This window comes from Rhinopithecus bieti, unplaced genomic scaffold (assembly GCF_001698545.2).
Source record: "Rhinopithecus bieti isolate Rb0 unplaced genomic scaffold, ASM169854v2 scaffold_64229, whole genome shotgun sequence".
Classification (NCBI taxonomy): domain Eukaryota; kingdom Metazoa; phylum Chordata; class Mammalia; order Primates; family Cercopithecidae; genus Rhinopithecus; species Rhinopithecus bieti.
This window is the reverse complement of record NW_016825370.1, coordinates 1,422,952-1,435,447: the sequence shown is the minus strand read 5'-3', so window position 1 is coordinate 1,435,447 and position 12,496 is coordinate 1,422,952. Positions and strand designations below refer to the sequence as shown.

The 12,496-nt window shown below is 36.5% G+C and overlaps 1 long non-coding RNA gene across 1 annotated transcript; it reads right to left on the bottom strand.

Moving 5' to 3' along the window:
• Positions 1–8,179: 8,179 nt before the first annotated feature.
• Positions 8,180–11,234, bottom strand: LOC108522642 (uncharacterized). The gene is made up of 3 exons (XR_001883557.1): positions 11,154–11,234; positions 8,964–9,100; positions 8,180–8,445 (listed from the first exon to the last, which is right to left on the bottom strand). It is a non-coding gene; the product is annotated as an uncharacterized LOC108522642 (long non-coding RNA).
• Positions 11,235–12,496: the final 1,262 nt, after the last annotated feature.

The window sequence follows — 12,496 nt, the reverse complement described above, 5'->3', positions numbered from 1 at the left end:
TTGACCATACCATAAACATGTTTTATTACATATAAGCTGGCCAAGATTTTGGGAGTTATATTTATTATATTTCTATTATATAATTTATGTTCTATTACATAATATATAATGTATTATCATATATTATAATATATATCTATTATACATAATATCATATACTATATATTCTATTATATATTATTATATATGATATATCATATATATTCTAGTACATATATTATTATACTTGTATTCTTTCCTTCACAGTCTCCTGTAGCACATATGCTTTCCTTCCAACACTACATTGTTATTCATTTGTCAACTTATGTTTAAAATCTTCATTACTTCAGAGAATCAGGTTAGTCCTCTCTTTCTTCTCTGCAAAATCCAAGGTACAGTCTCCATCTTTCACTTAAATTTTCTGATCACTCCCACAATCACACAACATGACTTTTTTTATCTTGATTTCCTGAAAAGTAATCAATTCTTTTTAAAAATCATTAATTATTTTAATGGCTGACCCTCAAGGTCAGGGTGTCTCCAGAGTTTCCTCCAGCTGATCTTTCTTCTCAGTCATCCTGCTCACTTGGGGGTTTACACCCTTCCTCTTGTCTTCTTCCCACATCACCATGATCTCCAAGTGCCTGTATCCCCAAATCCTTATCCTGAATTCCAATCATCCTTGTATTTCTTAAGTTCTTGCTCTAGGTTTTACATTGTCTTATGCATTAGGGATCTTAAGGTAATTGAGACACTGTGCACTAGACATTTGGCACCTAAAAGACTCAATAGGTCCAAATCAGATTTCATTGTCTACTAGCTCCAAGCCTCCTTACCCTCCTGTATTTTCCGCATGGATTGAGGACCTCTCCAAGCAATCAGGCAATAAAGGCCTCTGCATCCCAAGTAGCCACCAGTTTCTCTCATGTTCATCTCTTAGTATTAAACCTTCTCTTTCTCTTCGAACTGTCAGTATATGTCCTGACACGGTAGCTTATGCCTGTAATCTCAGCACTTTGGGAGGCTGAAGTGGGGGGATTACTTGAGCCCAGGAGCTCAAGACTAACATGGCGAGACTTTGTCTCTACGAAAATTTTAAAAAATTAGCTGAGCATGGTGGTGTGCACTTGTAATTCCAGCTACTCAGGAAGCTGGAGTGGGAGGACTGCTTGAGCCCAGGAGGTTTAGGCTGCAGTGAACGGAGATCACACCACTGCCCTCCATCCTGGGCAACAGAACAAGGCCCTGTCTCAAAAAACAAACACAAAAACCTTTCAGTATGTAATCCTTACTTGCCAGGGTTATTGCAATAGAATTCTGGAAGTTTTATCTCTTTCCTGCTTTGCTCTCACTAAAATTTACTTCAAATTGCTACCAGAGTGAGGTTTGCCATAAAACGGCAACTTATCCACTTTAAAATTAAACAAAATACAGCGGCAAAATCATTCTATTGCCCAATAAATGGTATACAACTTCCTATCAAGCTAAGTACAAAATACGGCTACTTGCAAGTGAATGAGTTTTCTATCTGTATCTTAGAGTAGACAGTTTTAGTAAATATTTATATCTTTCAGATTTGAAGTAACACTGCTGTATATGAAAATATGATATTAAATTATCTTTAATCAGTTTAATCACATCATGGGAAATATTGTTCAAGGAGGAAGTTTGCCAGAGTGGATAAGTTTCAGACTCTGAGTTGAAATGGCACGTTTGAATCTCAGGTCTGCCACTGATATGGTTTGACTGTGTCCCTACCCAAATCTCATGTTGAACTATAGTTCCCATAATCCCCGTGTGTTGGGGAAGGGACTTGATGGGAAGTAATTGAATCATGGGGCAGCTACCTCCATGCTGTTCTCATGACAGTGAGTGAGTTCTCAGGAGACCTGCTGGTTTTATAAGGGACTTTCCTCCACCTTCACTCTGCACTTCTTTTTGCTGATGGCATGTGAAGAAGGACGTATTTGCTTCCTCTTCTGCCATGATTCTAAGTTTCCTGAGGCCTCCCCAGCCATGCAGAACTGTGAATCAATTAAACCTCTTTCCTTCGTAAATTACCCAGTCATGATATGTCTTTATTAGCAGCATGAGAATGGAATAATATAGCCACTATCTTGCTGTATAACTCTAGAAAAATCATTTCGCTTATCTTTTCCTGAGTTTTGTCATGGATAAGATGCTGCTGCTGAAAATAACACATTCACATACATGGTAGGGTTTTTCTGTGAATTAAACAATACATACAAATAACTTTCTCTGAACCCGGCACATCATAGATGTTTAATACACTTTAACTAGTTTTATTCTCTAATGATGATTTATGGAATTTGCAAGTACGTGTCCAAGAGGATTGAAACTGTAGAAATTCCACAAGAAAAACTAACATCTTCTTTACAAACACATCTAAAGACATTTAGAATTTTTATTTTGAATATTTAAATATATGTGCAATTGATCTCTGAGAAATGCTGTATTAACTGAAATCTTATCAGTACTGCAATTAACAAGATATGAGATATGTTGCCATGGACACAAGGATCTAAAGGACTGAGTTCAAATTCTTGATTTGTCCTTTGTTATATTAGCCAAGTTACTCAGACTCTTTGGACCTCAATTTTCTCATCTATAAAAGTGTGAAAATATCTGCATCAAAAACTTCATGACCTGATCTCCATCTTTGAATGCAAAGTTCATAGTTCAGAGACGACACCTGATAAATGGTAGTTACTATTATTATTTTAAATAAAATACAGTTGCTGCATTCATATCAGGTATTATAAAAAATGATCCCAAGCTATGCAAATAAATAACTTAGATATGATTTGGAATATCTGAGATGATGCCCGCTAACCTATTTTTACTCAGCACAGAAAAAAAAAAAAAGGATCGCTTAACATATTGTTGTATGCCTACAATCAATTTGACACCACCTTCAAGCTCCATTAAGTTTGCTCTTCTCACGGTACATTCTTCGAATAGTGTAATTTCTCAGAGTGAGATTTAGGTATGTGGGTGAAGGCTACAAAACAGATATCAGCATCTGTCTGAGATCTAGGGGAAACTGTGTAACAATATAAAGAATTTCATTTAGTTGAGTTCTGAACTTGTCCTATAAGAGTTGAAAAGGGGCAGGTCACAGTTTTTAATGTTTGTATTTGCAGACTATATTTTTTCCCCCATTTAACTGGGTCTGCCTCTTTCAAGGAAAATATTCTGGATTATGTATGATACTTACAATAAACACCCTTTAAGAGAGTTTATTACAAAGTGACAATAGATAGCCACTTCTAACACAATAAAAAATATGTCACTGAGGCTTCTTTCCCAAAATATTGAATCCATAAGGAAGATTTCTATATAGATCTATCTATTTCTACAAAATTAAGTGTGAAATAACTTTAGACCCTGTGGTAATTCTGGTATTAAATAAAGTTAATGCTAGAAAATGCACTGGGGTATTTCGTAGTTGATGATTTGGTAGTAAATAATGGCATATAATCTGATCTGATAGTCCTTCAATATTTGAAGGCTTTAAAATTCTTCAGTGAAAAGACCCTATTTATTATCTTTACACAAAATTCAAATACTGCAATTTGTATCTGAGCAACAGGTCAATCTTGACTGAAAACTCATATCTTCTGAAGTTAGAATTTACCTGAAGCCTGGCACCAGGTCTTCCTTGGCTTCTACTGAGAAACATCCTTCAGTCATTGCTTTCTGCTTACCTGTTTGTCTACAGTCCAAACCTCACCTCTCCATACTGGAGAAGGGTGAAACGAAAGCATTTAAGCCTATCAAATTCCTAACAACGTTTCATTCTTTCCACCTTTCTTAATGCCATTGTGCACCGACTCCCCTTCTACCAAACCCCTCTCTAGGTATCACATTTAAGAATAAATTTATAACTTCCAGTTACATAGTATATGAAGTGAAACAATTCACAACTGCTAGCCGATTTCTCAAAGTCAATTCTGGATAACGCAGAAAAAGGAGTTTTCGATTTTTTAAAATCAGTCCAGATTATAAATATTATCTGGATAACGCAGAATTTTAAAAAATAAATAATTACACACTTTACGAGCAGATGCCCCTGGGTGGTTGGAAAAAGAAGAGGGGATCACAAGCCCCCAATGAGCACAGTTCTCTGTGTGTGCAAACGGAAGACAAAGAGTGGCAAAGCTCCCCTCCATCTCCGAGAGGCACGAAACACAGCTGTGCCACTGGGTGCCTTTGCTTCATTATCCGGCCGCCTGTCACTGAATTTGTGACTGGGTTCCAGCCCTCTCAATATGCTTCTTTCAATTTAGATCATTCATGCTGGAGGCCAAGGCTATTTTCATTGATTCTACCAGCTACTTTGACAGACACGTTCAAAAGTGATATGTGGAGCCTTCGAGAGGAAAAGTCCTAAGTATATGCCCAGCATTACTGTTCTGGCACAAATGAAGTTCATGAAAGCTGGCCTGCAATGAGCCGTCATTATCTCATGCAAACGTAGCACAAAGTCCTACTTTCCCGTAGCTTTTACAGCCATTAGAGTCGAAGCTAACGAATGTCACTACTATCTTATTTCCAGAACAATAACGGCACTTAGATAAAATATACTCAGGGTTCTTTCCCAGAAAAAGGCAGTGTCAGTAATGCAGCCTCATATTAATCAAAAGCAATTCTGGACAGAAAACATTCTTTTATGAATATAGAAATTTTCTCTATTATCCTCAAGACACAGTATGCTGGTGGCATTCTGCAGAGTTACAGGGCAAATCTTGAAAGTAATTTACTGGCCATAAAAGAAATTCTTAATTAGAAAATAGGTTCATTTAGATAACTTTACTCTGAAATAAATGATGATGGAATGGCAAATAAGTGGATTTTACATCTATGTGCTTCAGATTCGTTCCCTTCCTGGAATTATGACCAATAAAAATGACTACAGTCCTGTGTATTTCCAATGGTACTTGAAATATTAAGTACTTTTAATAATAAGTACTTTTAAAATAATAAGTACTTTTAATGTTTAATTTACAAATCTTAGCATTGTAAGAATTAATACAGGCATATTTATATTAAATGTTAAATGATAAAAGAGAAAAAATACTCCAAAAAATTTTTAAATGGATGGATATTAGTAGTGATATTTTTTACTATAAATGTTTCTGGATGTTTTATTATTCTACTTTGCTATTCTAAAGACAAATTTCAACTACTAAGGAAATACCAGGAACATAGCTACCTTCCATCAAATGAAAATCGTGTTTCTTTTTGATTCCTTTATTCTGTATAATTTTTTAAAGAACCAAGATGGAAATTATTAGTTCTGCATTTAATTCTCAAAATGTGAAAAGCACTTCACTTATGAAACTGTTACTACTTACTGCTGCATTAAATTTGTTATTCAATTGTATTAACTAATTTACAATTAGTAACTCAATTCATCCTTACAGCAGCTCCAAAATGAATACTACTCTGATCATCATGATCTCACCCACTTTGCAAATGAGAAAAACAAGGTGCACGAAGGCTCGCTAAATTGTCTGAGATCATGCAGCTGAGGAGTGGTAAGACTGGGATGTGACTCTATCCCATAGAACACCAGAGTTCAGGCTTTTAAACCTGATTCAGCAGTGGCTTTTTCCAGAGGCTGCTTCCTCATCGTGATCTTCACAGTAACATGTGATTGGAAAATCTGATGTCATTATCCCCATTTTAAGAATGGTTTTAAGAAACTGAGAAATATTAAATCATAAATTGGTTACTATAGAATCAAAGTACTGAGTTCTTCTAATTGTTTTTTCCTACAGCATGATACTATATTTAATGCTTGTGACTTTGGAAACCTTAAGTATACTATGGCTATGATATAAATATTTTGACTATCAGAAAAATATTGTTGAATTGATATTTCTATTGGTCTTTACTATATTCCTTGGGGAGTAGTATGTTTTTAGAGAAATTCAATCCCCAAATGAGAAAACATAATCCTGAAATGTATATTAAGAATAAGACATTAACATATTGGCACATGATGATCTTATTTATTTGTATTACAGGCAAATAAAAGTGTGGCTCATGAGGAGGCTTCTCAAGAGTTAGGCTTTTCGGGTGGCCAGGTACTTCCTCAAGCCTCGCTCACAGGAAAATGGCAGTATTAATTAGTTGATATTAATTGTTAAATGCAACAAAGAAGAAGATTCCTTTTACCCAATCAGTGGTCAAGATGAATGATGCTTTCATTGGAATAAAAATAATTTTGATTAAACATTTTTGGTAACATGACATACAGATAACACACAAAAGATTATAGACTTAAATGAGAAAACCTGCCATATAGTATAAATGAGAAAACCTGATAGATAGTATAACCCTATTGTGTGTGTGTGTGTGCATACATATATGATATGTGCAGTATCTTAGTCCATTTGAGCTGCTATAACAAAAACACCATAAACTGGTGGCCTAAACAATTTATTCGCCATTGTTCTTAATGTTGAGAAGTCTAAGATTAAGGCACTGGTAGATAAGGTGTCTGGTGAGGGTCTACTTCCTGGAAAACAGATGGACTCACCTGGTGGAAAAAGAGCAGAGTGAGATGGTTCTCTGGGGGTCTTGTTTTTAAGGGCACTAATCACATCCATGGGTACACCACCATCATGACTAATCACCTCTCAAAAGCTGCACGTCTTAATTCTATCACGTTGAGTGTTAGAATTTTTCAACATGCAAATTTTGAGAGTATAAACATTCAGTCTATAACAGTGCAGAAAATTAAATCTGAAGTACTAGATATTTAATAGGAGTTATTTCTACCGGTTAAGTTGATATCATATATTTTGGTAATTTCTATAATATTTCACCCTTTTTATGATAAGAATATATTGCTTTCCTAACTACAGAAACTATTGTAGCTATATAATAAGGAATTATACACACATATCTTTTACCAGTAATAAACTATAAGGTGAAAAAAATAAGCCTCATCACTTTGCAGAGGAACCAGTTCAAGAATGCATGACAGGAATAAATTATATCAAGGTTAATGAAACTTCAACCAACTATCCTTTTTCTTTTGTCACCGTTTCCAAATGTATTTCTCCAGAGTATTGCATGATTTGGTAATTGTGGAAAACTTTTGTTGCTGTTGATAGGTAAATAATATTTAACAGCTAAAAGAAGAAAAAATCACACTTGTAAGGAAGTAGAGAACATTACATACAAAGTTAATAAGCATTGAAAAGTAAAATTGAGAGAACTGTATAAAGACTTAGAATTTCACTTTTGTTTGCATAATACTCTTTGTCACATGTTACCATACAATATATAGAGATCACAAAAATGAGACTTAAAGACGAAGTATTCTAATGAGAGGTAAAATAGTATGAACATGTAGTATTTTATCAAGAATCATAGAAAGTTTGTCTTGATTATTTTTCTTTTCAGTTCATAGCACAAAGTTTACTTCAGATGTTAAAATTACACATCTGTAAGTCAATTGCTTCTCCTACCTTACAGTGTATGCAGGCTAACCCAGAAGAAAAAATATGGAGCTTATTACCACATTAGTCAGGAGGCCTTGAGAGAACCAGAGCCCCAGTAAGTGTTATGGAGAAAGTAGAATAGGGGTTCGGCCCTACACAACTGTGCGGAGAACTTGGAAAGTCGGGAATGGAACATGGATAGGATTAAAGCAGGAGTCTTTCTGCAGCCACCACACAAGCCAATCATGCACCAAACTGGGACCAATAAGGAAAACTGGAGGGTCATCTCTGGGAAGCTGAGCCTCTGTGTCATCAGTACTCAGTGGGTCTAGAGCTGAGCCTCTGTGTCATCAGTACTCAGTGGGTCTAGAGCCAAGCATCTGGTTCATGGAGTTGGAAACACTGTTGTTCAACAGGTTCTGTGGACATGAAGGCGAGCTGCGCATGGATCAGAGGACAGCGAGGACAAACTGGAGCCCAGCAGGCATTTATGTGTTCAACTGTCATGACATCTGACCATAACAACCTTTACAGAGTAATGATAATTGCTTCCCTACCACCTTGCAATTTCATGGACTACCTCCTTTAGCCAACTCTATCCTGTAGCCATGCAGGGGAGATGAGTCTGGCAAATGTATTTTCCAGCTTAACTAATTTCATGCTTTATAAACCCCCAGAATCTGGGTGCACAGTTGCATTGATACCTGCTCATGAATCACACCTCCAGTATTTTGCATCTTCTTTAGTCCCCTCCCATGTTGATCCTGGCTTGTTTATGTGGTTTTACTGAGCCAATGGGACATTAGCAAACATGATGCAGCAGAGACTTGATAAGCATTCTCTCCATGGAACATGCAACCCGGGGACCCAGCTACCATGCAAGAACCCAGGTCATCATTCTTGAGGCTCAGAAATGGTGGATGTTGAGAGTCCTCGAGTCCACAGGAAGAGAGAAGTTCATCCATTGCAGAATCCCAGTTGAGCTTAGCTACAAGAAAACCCATTGGATAAAGGAACCTCATGAGTGAGTCCTGCAAAGACCAGCAGAAGACCTGTCCAGCCAGCTGACGGAATCAGAAGCACCTGAATTCTGTAGTTGGGTATGAAGCAATAGACAACTGAATGAGCCACAAAACATACATGAACTCTTTCGTTGCTGATGAAAAAGTGAAATAAGTATTAATTTTATTACTGTCTCACTAACAATAACCTTTTTAAAAAGTCATAGAATTTGAGTCACTAGAAAAGAGTTTTCAGTTGAGCCTTAGAGTTGTCATTCAAATTACTGAAGTGACACTTCAAACAATTTTTAATACTTCATATTTTCCAAGTACTCTATTAAGACTCAGTACCCTCATTATATCAGTGATGAACATTTATTGAATATTTACTATGTTCCAGCCTCTGCATTAAGTGTTTTAGTCCATGAATTCTTATAACTTTATACTTCAAAGACCGTGAGTACGCCTTAGTAAAAACAGAAGCACAGAAATGGAAGTAACTCACCATAACTCACACCGCTGTATCAACAGAGCTGGGATTGGGATCATGTCAGAGGCTACAATCTTCCCCACGACCCTGGAGCTTCTCTGAGGACCGTCATGTGCCCGGGGTTTGGGAGGAAACATCTTAGCTCTGGGTTACTGCAGAGGCACAGGTAATAAAGTTCAGTTACTTGCCAGATTCAAAGTTAACCTGGGCATGAAAAGGGGGAAAGGAGGTTTATTTTGATTCCACCAATACCTCTGGAAATGGACTAAAGAGATTTAGGAAGTTAGCACAGAGAAGCCACAACAGGGCTTCCTTTATCTCTCCTCTAATGATGACAGGCCTGCAGATATAAAGCATAGTTTGCCTCTAGCTAAATAAAAACTGGTGTCATGTGACTGAATAGAAGTTTATAATTTTTATTCTAATGAACTTTGCCACCATTTTCGTCCCCATTCTAAGGGCTAGAGTAGTCTATCTTAGATTCTAACATGACAAAAAATAATACAAATTAAGGACAATCTTGCTTTTGATCTCCAGGAGGCTAAACTGTTATTGGAGGGACTTCAATATGTGAGAGAAATGTCACTGTGAAGAGAGCTGGGGACTTGAGTTTCCCACAGAGGCTGGAGAGAAGATCGTTTGGGCCAGACAGAGTGAACAGGGAGACAGAGATGAAGAAAACATATAAGTTCAGTGTCTCAAACTGATGGTCTCATTCCCTGACACCAGACAGAGGTTTGGGTGAGGGAGCTGGGGAGAGGGGTAGGGTGAGAAGGGGATTAAAAGGCTAAAGAATGGAAATGAGTTTATAGGACATCTATGTAAATGTGCCTCCTCAGACCCCATCAGAGGGTATCATATCCAAGTGATTATAAACATGGTGAATGGCTACATAGCCTTCGACAGGACACAAAAGTATCTGTTACCTACAAGCAAACTGGAGGTAAGACGAGTTCATCGGTGTCCAGCACTGATTTCTGTTTAAAGATTCCACCACACAATGAATCCTTCAGCAAATACCAGCTTAGGCGGAAGATTCAAGATAACAGACCAGCACCAGAATTCAAACCTTGCATTGACATGCATTGGTTGAATGAGATCTCAAAACTCAGATAGAGCCCATTTAAGTAGAAATGAAGAAAGGTTATTTCTATTTCCTTGAATGCTTTAGTTAGACATCGTTTCTGATCTGCTGCATCCGGGCTACAGCTATGTATTCTGCTCCATGGCTGCCCGCCTAGGCAGTGCTGAGCTTCACAGATAGAGCAGGTTCAGTTTATAAGAGCAGAGGGCAGGATTGGTTTCCTCATGAGGCATTTAGAGGTGAGAGAAGAAAGAGGAGTTGCAAATATAACAGAGAAGGAGTAGTCAGAGAGCTCAAGAAAATACAGTGTCAAGAAGGCCCAGGGAAGTCAGAAGCTTCGAAAGATTAGAACTTAAAGAAGGGAACTTGTCTAATAATGTTACGGAGAGGACAAATGTTTAAAGTATTGCAGGAAACATTAAAAAGGTATAAGATATGGAAAGAAGTAGCCCGTCTGGCTATTCAGATATCTGAGGTATGCTAGATTTTAAAGATTTTGCAAGTGTTAGAGAAAGGGATATGTGCTAAGGGAATGAGCACAGTGAGCATAAAAACAGAAGTTAAAGGATTTGACTATGAAATATTTGGGAAAATACGATAATCACTGGAAAAGGAGAGGATCAAAGGGTTTTTAACGGGAACTGTAGAAAGGAAGAACGTATAAGAAAGTTGACACAGAAGGTATTAGAAAAAGGTCACAACAGTATGGGAATAAGGTACTTCAGGAAATAAAAAGAAATTGGATTAAAGATGAGAAGAGAATTCTCATATTCAGAATGCTTGCAGATGCATGCAAACTGGAGTTAAAATAGATGACATAAAAAGCATAAATGGTGGGAAATTGGTAAGTCAAACACCAGCTGTTCTTAAATTCATAATAAACAGATAGAAGCAAGGTTACAGATCAAATTGGGTGGTGAGAAACTGTGAATGTAAGTAAAAAGAATGTGTTTAGGGAATAACTTTTGTGAGAAACAGGAAAGAATGTGGGTGGGCTTAATGCTTTGCCCATAGTAATAACTAAATTAATATTTACTGTTAAAATTTTTAAAATCACAAATGAAAATGACAGCCAAACATGGCTGATTTTTGTTTTGTTTTGTTTTTTGGTCAGTACAAACCTGTGACAATATCTCCTTGTTTATGAGAAACTCTTCGGTACCTAGCTCAGCGTAGCTTGATTACAAGTTGCAAGTTCTTTATCTACAAAATAGACATAATACAGCCTACATTTCCCAGCATTGTTATAGAAGCTAATTAATGTTTATAATACCCTCTAGGATACAAAGTGAAAACTCCACTACTCACATATAAACACAGAATAATCTGAAAGGCCTACTTAAGTCCATTTGCCCATAGTGAATAATCGGTCTAACAAAAGGAGAAATTAACACCTACTTTTATATACTTTTACTTTATAAGGTTGTATTTCTTAACCATATCATGTAAAAAATAGAAAGATAATATAACAAAACACTAAGAAGACAGGTTTCCAAAACCAATGCAACTGACAGATTGACTCACTCATGGCAAGTGAAGGATAATTTTGGAATGTCCCATAATGACAAAAACAGATATGGACTCTAAAGGAACCAAATACTCCTAAATAGTTAAGGAAGACAAATATGTTTATGGAGAAAAATGATTGTCACCTTTAGAAAACAAGTTCTCATTATTGTAAAATCCATTATGTATCGAAGGGGATTAATAAATAAAAAGTCAAAAATTAGATACTTTGTAATATTGTAACGACTTCTCCAGCTCAAGATTGTGTGTTGGTGAGTTCCCCAGGAGTGAACTCCTTTAATCCTGCTTCCAGAGAGAAGTATATCAACTTTTAAAGCCTTGACCATCAAATTCTTATAAATAAAACCATTACATATTAATTGATTGTGATTCATTTTGTCAGTTTCATAAAATTGCTGTCAAATCTTACTTGACTCTTCCTTTGTGATTGGGAGAAACTGCTTAATATGCCTGCAGTATTTCAACACTGTGTCAGAAGCTGTGGTACATATATTTTAAATGGTCTTTTTTCTTGTCTAGAAAAAGCTTCAAATACGGATGAAATGTTCCCAGGGTGTGACAGAATATTCCTAGGAACATTCCTTGCAAGATAACAGAGAAGGAGAACTGACTTCCACCTCCATTACCGTGGGACTGCAAAGAAAGAGAACAATCATCAGAACACAATTAACACAGAATCATGGCTTGAATAGATTCCATTTTGAATTTTTCATAGCTATTTAAAGTGCTTAAGTGTTGTTTTCCTAATGTTAAGACCTTTGTGGAATTGAAGTCAGAAATCTGAGTAGGAGAGAAGCCTCTGCCTTTTTCTAACCTTTCAGCCTGGACAATCCATTTCTCTTAGCCTCTGTCTTCTCTATGAAGCTGAGTTGCTATTTACATCTTAATGAGGTGGTAAGAGAAAATTAAATGGAATAAGCTGAGAACAAACATAATT